At 48.1% G+C, this 12,959-nt stretch overlaps 2 non-coding genes across 2 annotated transcripts; both read right to left on the reverse strand.

Annotated features, from left to right (window-relative positions):
* Nucleotides 1–9,190: 9,190 nt before the first annotated feature.
* trnai-uau (transfer RNA isoleucine (anticodon UAU)) lies at nucleotides 9,191–9,285 on the reverse strand. The gene is made up of 2 exons: nucleotides 9,248–9,285; nucleotides 9,191–9,226 (listed from the first exon to the last, which is right to left on the reverse strand). It is a non-coding gene; the product is annotated as a tRNA-Ile (tRNA).
* A 3,142-nt stretch (nucleotides 9,286–12,427) lies between these two features.
* Nucleotides 12,428–12,500, reverse strand: trnat-ugu (transfer RNA threonine (anticodon UGU)). The gene has a single exon. It is a non-coding gene; the product is annotated as a tRNA-Thr (tRNA).
* Between the last annotated feature and the right edge of the window lie 459 nt (nucleotides 12,501–12,959).

Below are 12,959 nucleotides of genomic sequence, written 5' to 3' on the forward strand. Positions count from 1 at the left end.
TTCCTGCATTGCATCTTGTAGATGGAACTCACTGATGCCACTGTGCATCATTGGTGGAGGGAATGAATGATGATGGTGGTAGGTGAGGTGGCAACAAGTGGGCTACTTTGTGTTGGATGATGTCGAGCTTCTAGTGTGTTACTGGAGCCGCGCTCACCCAAGCGAGTGGAGAGTATTCCATCACACTCCTGACTTGAGCCTTGTAGGTGGTGGGCGAGTTTGGGGGTTCAAGAGGTGAATTACTCTCCGCAGCATTTTCAGACTCTGATCTGCTCTTGTCGCCACAGTATTTACATTGCTGGTACAGTTCAGTTTCTGCTCAATGGTAACGCCCACAACGTTGATAGTCGGGGATTCAGTGATACTAATTCCTCTTTAAATGTTAAGGGGAAGTCGTTCGATTTTCTCCTGTTGGAAATGATCATTACCGGGCATTTGTGTGGCGTGAATGTAGCTTGATTCTTATCAGCCCAAGCCTGTCTGTTGTCCCGGTCTTGCTGCTTTTGGACATGGTCTGTTTCAGAATGTGTGGAATCATGACTGGTGCTGAACATTGTGTCATCATCAGCGAACAACCCCACTTCTGACCTGATGATGGAGGGAAGGACATTGATGAGGCAGCTGAAGATGCTTGGGCCTCGGAACACTGCCCTGAGGAACTCAGGGATTAGAATCACATCGAGAATGACGAGCATCTTATTGGAAAATTATCACTGCAGCATCTCACAGAAACTCCTGATATTTACCTCAAATATGTGATGATGTATGCAAGCGAAGGAAAAAATGATCCTGCACGTTTACCTGACATGATATTCACACACCTGAAATTATCCGATTTATTATTCCAATTGTTGGAAAGGATTGAAACTCTCGTTGTTCTCTTTCTACGGTTTTTAACTGTGAGCTTTACAAATTCCACCCCGACCGTTCTAATCATTTTTGGATTGGTTTGTCTGTCTAGTTAATTTGTATAATCTATGGAATCTTATCTGAAATGACTTAGGGTCTGGCGTAGCATAAAGAGATAAACGACCTGGTGCAATATAAAAAGAGATATGGGCTAGTGCAGCAATAACAGAGGCGGGCTCTACTGTAACAGTAACTGAGATATCAGCTAGTGCAGTCATAATAGAGACATTACTTGTTCAGTATTAACAGAGACATTGATCTCGTGTAATATAAATAGAGATATGGGCTAGTGAATTAATAATAGAGACAGGATTTGCTGTAATATAGATAGAAATACGGACCAGTACAGTCATAACAGTAAATGGGGCTAGTACGTTATAAACATAGATATGGGCTACTTCAGTGATTGGAGAGGCAGGACCTGCTGTAACATAAACAGAGATATGGGTTTCTGCAGCGAGGACACTATCTGGCCCTGGATTTAATATACAAATGAGATATGGGCTAGTTTGGGGAGAAGAGGGACAGGTCCTGATGATACATTCGAAAATGCAAGTCTTTGTATCAGCAAAATGGAAAATAAATGCTTTATATTATAAAACATGAAGAGGTCTCATTGAAGCAACTAACAGCAGCAGCGTCAACTTCAGCAATAAAAGATAAAAGTTCCTATTGAAAACTGACAGGTGCAAGGTTTCCACTAATAATAACGATAGAAGTTTCCATTAGAAATTAAATGATAGGTGGCCCCTTAATGCAACCATTGCAACGATTACACCTCAAGAAACAGGATGCCAGTGTCTATTGGCTCATGATACCACCTGAAAGATACTGGGTGGCATTTTCCTCAGAGCTACGGAGCCACCCAGGTCGTCAAGATGGGAATACTAATGTGAAATGCGGTTTTTCCGGCGTTAGAGCAAGATGGCATATTGGCGTGTGTGTGCGTGTGCGTGTGTGTGGTTATGTGTATGTGCATGTGTCTGTGTATGTGTGTTTGTGCGTGTGTGCATGTATGTCTGTGTGCGTCTGTGTATATCTGTGTCTGTTTTTTTGACTGTTTGTGTCTGTGTGTGCATGTATGTCTGCCTGTATGTATCAGTGTGTGTCTGTGATTGTATTTATGCACGTGTATGTGTGTGAATTTGCATGTGCGTCTGTGTGCGTTTGTGTGTGTTTGTGTCAGCGTCTGTGTTTGTGTGTGTATGTATGTGCGTGTGTGTGCGTGTGTGTGTGCGTGTGTGAGAGAGAGAGAGAGTGTGTATGTGTGTGTCGGCGTGTGTCAGTGTGTGTGGTGTGTGCATGTGTGTCTCTGTGTGTGCATGGGTGTGTGTGTTTTTGTATGTGTGCGTGTGTGTCCGTGTGTTTGTGCTCTTGTGTTTTTCTTTCTGTGTCTTTCTGTGTTTCTGTGTGTGTGAGCGTGCGTTTATATGTGTGTGTCTGTGTACGTCCGTGTGCTTGTGTGTGTCTTTGTGCATGTGTGCCTGTATGTCTATGTGCACCTGTGTACGTCTGTGTTTGTGTGTGCATGTGTGTGTGTCTGTTTGTGTCTGTGCGTGCGTGTTTGTCTATCTGTATGTATTGATGTGTGCTTGTGTATGTGTTCATGTGTGTGTATGTGTGTGTGTGCATATGCGTCTGTGTGTGTCTGGCTGTGTTCGTGTGTGTGTATTTGTGTGTTTGTGTGTGAAACACGTCATATTTTTTGCAAATGAATTTCACAATGATCTTCATCATCCTTCCATTCATGAAAGATGACGGACACACTGCAAACAAATCTATTTCAGATTGGTTGTCTCTATATGCTGCACAGTTTCTGATGGCTGAGGAGGGCAATCCTTGAGGGGCAGTTTCCATCACAAGTGCCTCACATGAACCTAAAAGCGATGTTACGGGTTGTTGTTTCTAGTCTTGGCGTCTGTTGCCAAGCCGCTGTAGCAAATGGGCATCATGGTGATGCACAACAGCTCACAGGAACTCCTCTGCCGTTGCAACGGGAACGTGAGGTGATGGTGCATGTGTACAACCCCTTCGTCCCTGTCGCCGACGTGGTCACCTTCCTCAACAGGTACTTCGATAAGGTGGGGAGCGGCACTGAGATTCGAGACGACTTGGGGATCTGGACAGGCAAACGCCTGTTTAAGGTCACGCTAAAGACCGATGGTAAGGGAGCCATTTTCCACCCTCCTTCCAGTTTCGCAATCGGGGGAAACCGTGGCTACCTGGTCTACGCTGGGCAACCCAAGCATTGCCGCTCATGCGGCAAGGCTGGTCATGTGGCGGCCAACTGCAGCGCCTCCCTCTGCAAGATCTGCAAACAGGAAGGGCACCAGACAAAAGACTGCAAACAGGCCAAGTGCTGCAACCTGTGTGGCGAGGCAAGTCACCTCTACAGGACCTGCCCCAAACGCTGCCGTACTTACGCACAGGCAGCCAAAGCCGACCACGGGGAAGCAGAAGAAAGGTTCCGTGTCACTCCAACCACCAAGGCCCCCAGGGAGCTCAACGGGACAAAGGAGGACACAGAGAGAGACAAGGTGGAGAAAGAGATTGAGGCAACAGAGAGCCAATCAACAGCACTACCCCCTGAACCTTCCAGTCCTCAGGACAGCGAATCAATGGAGGAGGAGGCAGCAGTGGAAAAGCAGCAGGGGGAGTGGCGGACGGTGAAGAACAAGAAAAGTAAGAGGGAGCGAAGAAGAAGCAAAGGCGTTTCCCAGAGAAGCGGCAAGAGGCGTCTCCCATCCGACACGGATGACAAGGGCAGCAGCTCTTCGGATGAGGAAGTGCCAGAGCGGCACCGACAGAAGAGGCGGCAAAGCTCCAGGGCGTTGGAGGACGAGACACCCGAGCTCCAGAAAATTGGAGACAACAAGGAGACCAGCGCACCCCAACTTGGCCTGCAACCTGAGGAGGCCAGTGCACCACAGCCCCTGGAATCTGGGAGCAGTGAGGCAATCATCGCACCCCAGCTCCAGGAAGCCGGGAACAGCAACCCCCCAGAGGGGGTGAGTTTTGGAGAAGCTTCTCCAGCAAAGGTCATCTCAAAATCCGCTCACTACGTGAACCTCCAGATGCCACTGGAGCAGAACACGGCCAAGGAGATCTACCTCAGCCCATCCAAAGTGAAGGAATTTGAGCTCACTACGGGTATGAAGGAGCAGACTAAAGGTCTGGGACTCTCAGAGACAGTGGGTTTGGTAGGAGAATAAATGCTTTAATATGGGTTTAAAGATTGTATCCATAAATGTGCGTAGCATTAAATCTACTACGCGATGTGTTGCGACCTTGGACTACCTAGCCAAGGTCAAAGCTGACCTGTTGTTTCTGCAGGAGTGTGCGATACCGCACCTCAGCTCCTACAGGCAATGGTCACGATGGTGGTCCCACGGGCCATCGATCTGGTCGGGCGGAAACGACTCTCGTTCCTCCGGCCTGGGTATTCTGCTGCGGGGAGGCAACTTCACCGTCTCCGAGGTCAAGGAGGTGGTGGGCGGGCGACTCCTGGTAGCAGACGTAATGTACAAGAACGCTCCACTCCGGTTAATTAACGTGTACGGCCCGGCACAAGGGGCTGAGCGGCTGGAGGTTTTTCAGCAGCTCCCACTGCTGCTGGCGACCTCCAGGCCGGTCATTCTGGGCGGGGACTTCAACTGCATCATCGATGCGGCTGGACGATCCGGCAGGGCCGGAAGCAGATTGGACGCTACGTCCAGATCCCTGATGGAAACAGTTAAGGATGCCAAGCTGCACGACGTCTTCAGCAACCCTGCAGACGGAGCGCAGCGTAGATACACCTGGTCGCGGCCAGACGGGTCCATTCGTTCCAGGATAGACTTCCTGTTTGTGTCCCGTGCATTCACAGTCAGATCCACCGAGGTCAAGCCGGTGTTCTTCTCTGACCACTGCCTCCTACTGGCGGACTGCCACTTGGAGGAAGACCTGAGGGTGGGCAGGGGGGCATGGAAGCTAAATGTGCAACTGCTGACCCCAGAGAACATTGAGGAGCTCAAGAGGGATTACAAAGGTTGGAGAACCGTGAAACCCCTCTTTGAGTCCCTGACACACTGGTGGGAAGTGATCAAGGGAAGCATCAAGAGGTTTTTCATCCGCAAAGGCACCCAGAAAGCTAGAAAGGAACAGAGGGAAATGTCCCGACTCCAGGAAAAGATGCAGAATCTGCTCCGGCTGCAGTCGATGGGGGTCGATGTCAAGGAGGAGCTCCAAGAGGTGAAGGGCCAGCAAGCCTCGCACTTTGCCTCGGAGGCCTCCAAGATCATCTTCCGTTCCAGAGTCCGCTCCGTGGAGCAGGATGAGACGTGCTCACGTTTCTTCTTCCAAAAGGTACACAGAGAGCGCTCTGTGATCAGCAGCCTGAAGGAAGAAGACGGCTCAGTAAAGTCATCACGGTCCGACATTCTGAGGATCAGCAAATCCTTTTATGCCGGACTGTATGACGTGAAGCCCACGGACAGCACGGCCTCCCAGTCCTTCCTGTCCTCTATCACGGAGGTCTTAGACCACAGTACGCGGGAGAGCCTAGACAAACCGCTAACTCCTGACGAACTGACTAAGGCCCTCGAGTCCTTCGAGAAGAGTAAAACCCCCGGAAGCGACGGCCTGCCGGCGGAGTTGTATTCGGCTCTGTGGGACTTGATCGGCCCAGACCTGCTAGAAGTGTACGAGAGTATGCTCCTGGCCGGCAGCATGTCAGAATCCATGAGGAAAGGCATCATCACCCTCATCTACAAGCACAAGGGGGAAAGGGAGGAAATTAGAAATTGGCGACCCATTTCACTGTTGAATATGGACTATAAGATTCTGTCCAAGGTCATCGCCAACCGGGTCAAATCCGCTCTGGAATTGGTGATTCACCCTGACCAGACCTGCTCTGTGCCAGGCAGGAAGATCTCTGACAGCCTGGCGCTGCTCAGGGATACGATTGCCTATGTACAGGACAGGGGTGTGGATACCTGCCTAATCAGCTTGGATCAGGAGAAGGCCTTTGACAGAATATCGCACACCTACATGGGGGATGTGCTCTCCAAAATGGGCTTTGGGGAGGGAATTCGAAATTGGATCCAACTGCTCTACACTAACATCAGTAGCGCAGTCTCAATCAATGGGTGGGAAACAGATAGCTTTCCGATTAAATCTGGAGTCAGGCAGGGCTGTCCTCTCTCGCCTGTCCTTTTCGTGTGCTGCATAGAACCCTCTGCCGAGTCCATCAGGAAGGATCCGGGCATAAGAGGAGTGACGATCCCAGGCAGTGGAGGCACTCAGGTAAAAGCCTCCCTGTACATGGACGACGTCGCCGTCTTCTGCTCGGATCCGCTGTCGGTGCGCAGACTGATGCACGTCTGCGACCAGTTCGAACTGGCCTCGGGAGCCAAGGTAAATCGTGGGAAGAGCGAGGCCATGTTCTTTGGGAACTGGGCTGACCGATCCTTTGTCCCCTTCACTGTCAGGGCTGACGGCCTGAAGGTGCTGGGGATATGGTTCGGAGGGACCGGGGCATGCGTTAGAAACTGGAAGGAGCGAGTGGCTATGGTGAAAAGGAAACTGGGCATGTGGGAGCGACGCTCCCTCTCCATTGCGGGTAAGAACCTGGTCATCAGGTGTGAGGTACTCTCGCTGTTGCTGTACGTGGCGCAGGTCTGGCCCATTCCACACTCCTGCGCGATGGCGATCACTCGAGCCATCTTCCGCTTTATCTGGAGGTCGAAAATGGATCGTGTCTGCAGGGACGCGATGTACAAGCCTCTAGATAAAGGGGGAAAAAACGTGCCCAACATCGCCCTCATACTGATGGCCACCTTTGTGTGTGGCTGCATCAAGCGGTGCGTAGACCCTCAGTACGCAAACACCAAGTGTCACTACGTGCTGAGGTTCTACCTGTCCCCGGTGTTGCGAAGGATGGGTCTGGCCACGCTGCCGCGGAACGCTCCAAGTAGTTGGACCGTGCCGTACCACCTGTCCCTGGTGGAAAAATTTATGCAGAAAAACACCTTTGACCACAAGTCCATCAGGCAGTGGTCAGCACGTAACGTCCTAGAGGCCCTGAGGGAAAAGGAGAGGGTGGACCCTGTGGGATGGTTCCCCGAGCAGACTGTCAAAGTCATTTGGCAGAATGCCTCATCGCCAGAACTTTCCAACAAGCACCAAGACGTAGCTTGGCTGGTGGTGAGAAAGGCCCTCCCCGTCAGATCCTTCCTACACGCCAGGAGTCTCACCCCCTCTGCACGTTGCCCTCGAGGTGGCTGTGGTGGGGAAGAGACCGTTGTTCACCTCCTTGTGGATTGTGCCTTTGCAAAGAAAGTCTGGAGAGAGATGCAGTGGTTGCTGTCGAGGTTCATCCCGAGCAGTTCTGTGACACAGGACTCTGTGCTCTACGGGCTGTTCCCAGGGACACACACCGAGACAAACATCGACTGCAGCTGGAGGATCATCAACTCGGTGAAAGACGCGCTTTGGTCTGCCCGAAACTTGTTGGTCTTCCAGCACAAAGAGTTGTCCCCGACCGATTGTTGCGGACTGGCACAATCCAAAGTCCAGGACTACGTGCTGAGGGACGCACTAAAGCTTGGGGCAGCTGCCGCAAAGGCGCAATGGGGAAGGGTCGCTGTCTAAGACCTTTCTACCACAGCGCACCGAGAGACTGGGAACTGTTTAGAGCCCCTCGGGCTGTACAGATCAAAATGAAAGGCTGTAAATGACTGTAATATTGTTTGTACTGATGCACCTGGTGATACATTTTGTAAAAGTTTAACCTGGATTGTACCCTTGTAATGTTGTTTTTGAAATGGTTTTGAATGTGATTGAAGATTTTTATGAATAAAGTATATTTTTACAAAAAAAAAAAAAAAAAGCTCACAGGAACTCCTTGTGGATTGTGCCTTTGCAAAGAAAGTCTGGAGAGAGATGCAGTGGTTGCTGTCGAGGTTCATCCCGAGCAGTTCTGTGACACATGACTCTGTGCTCTACGGGCTGTTCCCAGGGACACACACCGAGACAAACATCGACTGCAGCTGGAGGATCATCAACTCGGTGAAAGACGCGCTTTGGTCTGCCCGAAACTTGTTGGTCTTCCAGCGCAAAGAGTTGTCCCCGACCGATTGTTGCGGACTGGCACAATCCAAAGTCCAGGACTACGTGCTGAGGGACGCACTAAAGCTTGGGGCAGCTGCCGCAAAGGCGCAATGGGGAAGGGTCGCTGTCTAAGACCTTTCTGCCACAGCGCACCGAGAGACTGGGAACTGTTTAGAGCCCCTCGGGCTGTACAGCTCAAAATGAAAGGCTGTAAATGATTGTAATATTGTTTGTACTGATGCACATGGTGATACATTTTGTAAAAGTTTAACCTGGATTGTACCCTTGTAATGGTGTTTTTGAAATGGTTTGGAATGTGATTGAAGATATTTTATGAATAAAGTATATTTTTGCAAAAAAAAAAAAAAAAAAATGCTCACAGGAAGTGCTGCAATCTTCCTTTGTAGTCATCCAGTGAAATTAATGTCTGATAATCGCTAATTAGGGCTTCCATGTCATGCTTGTAACTGTCCTACAAGCAGAGCTTTGGACGTCTCACTGGCCGCCTGGCCCTTAGCCATGTGACCACCTTCCATCCTGTAAACAGGCCCGAGCCATCCAACCTCCCTCTGTTTGATGAGCCTAACAGACTTGGGAGCTTTGTCTTTGTGATTGTGTCTCGCCAGGAGATACCCAAAACCACCGCACACAGCGCAGATGGAAATCGTGGAGCTTCTTTTCTTGATAGCTGTAAGTCGTCCATGTTTCACAGCCAGACAACAAGGTACTGAGTACACAGGCCTAATACACCGTCAGCTTGGTATCAAAGGTCAGCTTGATGTTATGCGCATTTCATGAGTCAGGTGATATCTGTTTTGCCCGTGCGTGTATCAGGAACTGCATCAAGGATCAGACTGTCTGTCACCGTGGAAACTGGGGAGCAGTAATAACTAACCACTTCCAGCCGGGTGTTACCTTGTGTGATCAGTGGTGGAAATGCAAAAATTTAAACATGATTTCCTTGACGTTTTTAGTCAAATAGAACAAGTTAAAACCATGCGGAGATGGTAAATGAGTCGCTGTTGATCTTCCTGTACAACAACTCTGTGTAACAGAATTTAATAAACCAGTACGGTGGTCGGGGGTGCGCTTATGCTCTGTCATTGCAATGCTGCCGGCTGAAAACCGTACCATTAATTCAAGAATCTCGGTCCAAATGTGGTTCCACATGTAGTAGCTCCAGTAAAACCTCTGCTCCAGGTGAGGCTCGAACTCACAACCTCGGCATAGCCCGCTGATCGCACTGCTCTATAAGTACCGCGCGCTAACCGATTGCGCCACTGGAGCGCCCGCTGGTGGCTGCATTTGATCGGGTTACATTTTTCACAGATCACTGGGGTCAGACATGATTCCTTGGTGGCAGATTGGTCAATGGGGTCTCAATAAATTTTTATGATACTGTATGAACTGTAATATATTCTGAATAAAATAACATGCCGAGAATGGGCCAGGGAAACTTTGTTAATTTTTACACACTGAGCATGGACACTGCTGAAGGTCCTGCGCCTTTTTCAATATTGTTTTCCTTAACTCCGAGTTTTCAAAAGGGAATCGGACAAATATTTGAAATGGAAAAGCTGCTGGGTTATGAAGAAAGCGAAAGATATTGAGACTAACTAGGCAGCTCTTTGTAAAAAGCTGGCGAGGGCACGATGGGTGCTAATGAGCTGTGAACTTTCACGATTCTATTGCTCGATCAATTTCTCTCCGGTGTTCCTAAATATCCCAGCCCAATCCTATTTCTGCAAAGCATAATCCAGAACTGCAGCATGAGGACACAGTTTGAAATTCTATACAAGTCCCTTGGGCTAACTCGCCGCGCGGGGTTTCTGTTGTGTCAGCCATGATCTTATTGAATGGTGGAGCAGCATCAAAAAGTTGAATGGTCGATGTTCCTCTGACACGGTCTGAATGGCCTCAAGATTGTTACCTTGGCTCTGATTTTATAGAACTGTGAGGGGCTCGAGCGACAAAATGGTCTATTCCTGCTGCTGTTATGTTCTTATTCAGCACCAATACCACTCAAGGCAATAGTTACTATCATATTGCCAGCAGTAGTGTGTTTGAGTGGTCCAAGGTTCTGGATTTAGGCTGCAGCCTCGATCGAGTCGTGGATTTGAATCTCATCACTGCCAAACTTTCAGTTGGTTCGTCCTTTCAAACGTTTCATCAAATCCCTTAGGATAGGCTCGGGGCATTTGACACATGACGTGGTTCGTCTAGGTAGGAAGAACAAGGGAGGCTGCAGGATGAGTGGGAATTGGTGGGGCTGAATGCTCTCAGTCTCTGCTGTAACCATTCCATAGTTTTACATGAACAACATTTACACCAGAGTCCGGTCTCCAGTCATGGCTGAGTGATTAAGGCGATGGATTAGAGCTCCACTGGGTATCTGCCCCCACGGGTTCGCGTCCTGCCGATTGCACTGCTCAGTGTTCTGTCCTTTTGGAGCCTCCAGGATTAATTATTGGCTAAGTGGAGTCAGAACCTTCCCAACACTCCCGTCTGTTTTTCCTGTTTCACTTCTGTGTTCCTTCTTTCCTGTCCATCCGTAAGCATTCACAGAATCTGCAGTCAGAAATGAAATAAATCTAAGTTAAATTGGTGACATCCTTGCTTTCTGAGAGTTTGCCTCTCCTCAGAGACAAAACCTAGCCCGCTGTCACTCTCGGTGCTTCTGTCTGTGTGTGTTCATGTGTTTGTGTCAATGTGGTTCAGTTCCCCGAGGGGTGAACACAGTTTTACCATCGCAAAACTTTATTCACTTGTATTATATATCTTCGTGGTGAATGGTACAGAGAATAACAACAGGTGTAAAAGTTGCAAGAGGAGATTGACGCTTTCTGTGTTTATTTAAGTGGAGGCTGCTTATTGATTCAGTGTCCATACGCTACACAGCGGAGGAAGATTGACATTTTCACTGAGCAACATTTGAACAGACAGTGGATTCACTCGATGTGATGGCGTATTCCAGTTCGGTATATGCAATCAGATAATCAATTTCTATTCGTTGCTTTGAACCCAATCTTTCTAATAGGATGGATGTTATGCACATGTTTCCCCCATTTTCTCGCTTTATTTGAAATGAATATTCATAAATCTATTTGCGTGGGAACTAACTGATTAACAGCAGAAGTGACAAAGTTTGGACAAGATTTCCTTGTAGCCAAAGGGCACAAAGCAGAACTACGTCAGTGATATAAGTAGAAGCAGGAAGAGAGGGAATCTATTTGACCCGAGGTGGTTTCAAACCATTAAACCTTCAGTTGGAAGCTAATTTCGTTCAAAAGGTATGCTATAGAAACACCCTAATGGTTCAGATTCGGTGCTTTCACCGGCTGGGTTCAATTCCCTGTCTCGATGCTGTGCAAAATGTCATAACCAGCAGCCAATTTATGGTTTGGAAAAGAGTCATATTAAACTTGAAATCTTCCCTCTGTTTCTCCCTTCACATTTGCTGTCAGACCTGCTGAGAACTTCCAGCACTTTCTGTTTTTATTATAACATGAATTATTGTCTTTATCATGTATGTGAACACAAGAAATAGGAGCAGGAGTGGACAACACGGCTCATCGAACCTGCTCCATCATTCAATTCAATCATGGCTGATCTTGGGATTCAACTCCATTATCCTGCCCGTTCCCCATATCCTTTAATTCCCCGAGATAGCAAAAACCTGTCCATACCAGCATTAAATGTATTCAATGATGGCGCAGCTACAACCCTCTGGGTAGAGAATTCAAAGATTCATAACCCTTTGGGTGAAGTAATAACTCCTCATCTCAGCCCTAAATTATTGGCCCTTTACCCTGAAACTGTGCCCCAGTGTTTTATACTCCCTGACCAGTGGAAACAATCTCTGTGTCCACCCGATCAAGCCCCCTCAGAATTTTGTAGGTTTGAATGAGATTGCCTTTCATTCTTCTAAGCTCCAGAGAATAGAAGCCCAATTTATTCAGCCTCTCATCATAGGACAACCATTTCATCCCAGAGACCAATTTAGTGAACCTTCTCTGTACCGTCTCCATTGACAGTATATCATTTTATAAATGTGGACATGAAAACAGCACACGGGATTCTCGATGCCGTCTCACCAAAACCCTTCTTTAAAGACTTCTTTATTCTCGCTCTCCAATCCCCTTGTAATAAAGGCCAATATGCCATTGGGCTTCCTAATTTCTTGCTGCCCTGGCATGCTAACTTTCTACATTGCTTGTACAAGCACACTCAGGTCTCTTTGAACACCAGCACATTTACTTTCCCACATTTTAAAAGCATTCCGCTGTTCTCATTTCTACAACCAAGTGAACATATCCGCACCTGCCTACATTATATTCCATCTGACATCTTGTTACCCACTCAAATCACTTTCCGATATCTTTTTGCAGTGCTCTCCTCTAAGGTTACCTTGCCACCAAATTTCAGTTACAGGCCCCAGTGAGAATTGAACTCACGACCACTGGTTTACAAGACCAGTGCTCTAACCACTGAGCTATGGAGCCACTTGCTGCGTCTTACCGACAGCAAACCTCTTAGTGGAACGAGGAACAGGACAAAGTTCTGCATGGATGATATTTGATCGACCTGGAAATGTCTGAGATGGTGAACAGAGAATTAAAAGATGCGACATGAAAACGGCAGAATTTGATGTGTGTCAGTTGCTTTCACTGACGAATGTCTGCCGTGGTAATGTGGTAATGATTTTACTGCCGACTGTTTGCACTGACACAAATATCACTCCTGACCAATCAATCACAACTGCTCTTTGAAAGCAGCGCGCCAGGCCGAATGGCCTCTTTCTTTGCTGTAACTGTCTATAATTTGATGTCTTCCAGCATCATTTCCCAGTCATTCCGACATTTTATTACATTCTATGGGAACGTACTTTCTTACATCCTCGCTTTTGAAGTCAAGGCACTGAGCAAACTCAAAGTTTTTCTTTAATTCCAGCACAGGGTTTG

This window comes from Cetorhinus maximus, unplaced genomic scaffold, assembly GCF_964194155.1.
Source record: "Cetorhinus maximus unplaced genomic scaffold, sCetMax3.hap1.1 HAP1_SCAFFOLD_330, whole genome shotgun sequence".
Taxonomy (NCBI): domain Eukaryota; kingdom Metazoa; phylum Chordata; class Chondrichthyes; order Lamniformes; family Cetorhinidae; genus Cetorhinus; species Cetorhinus maximus.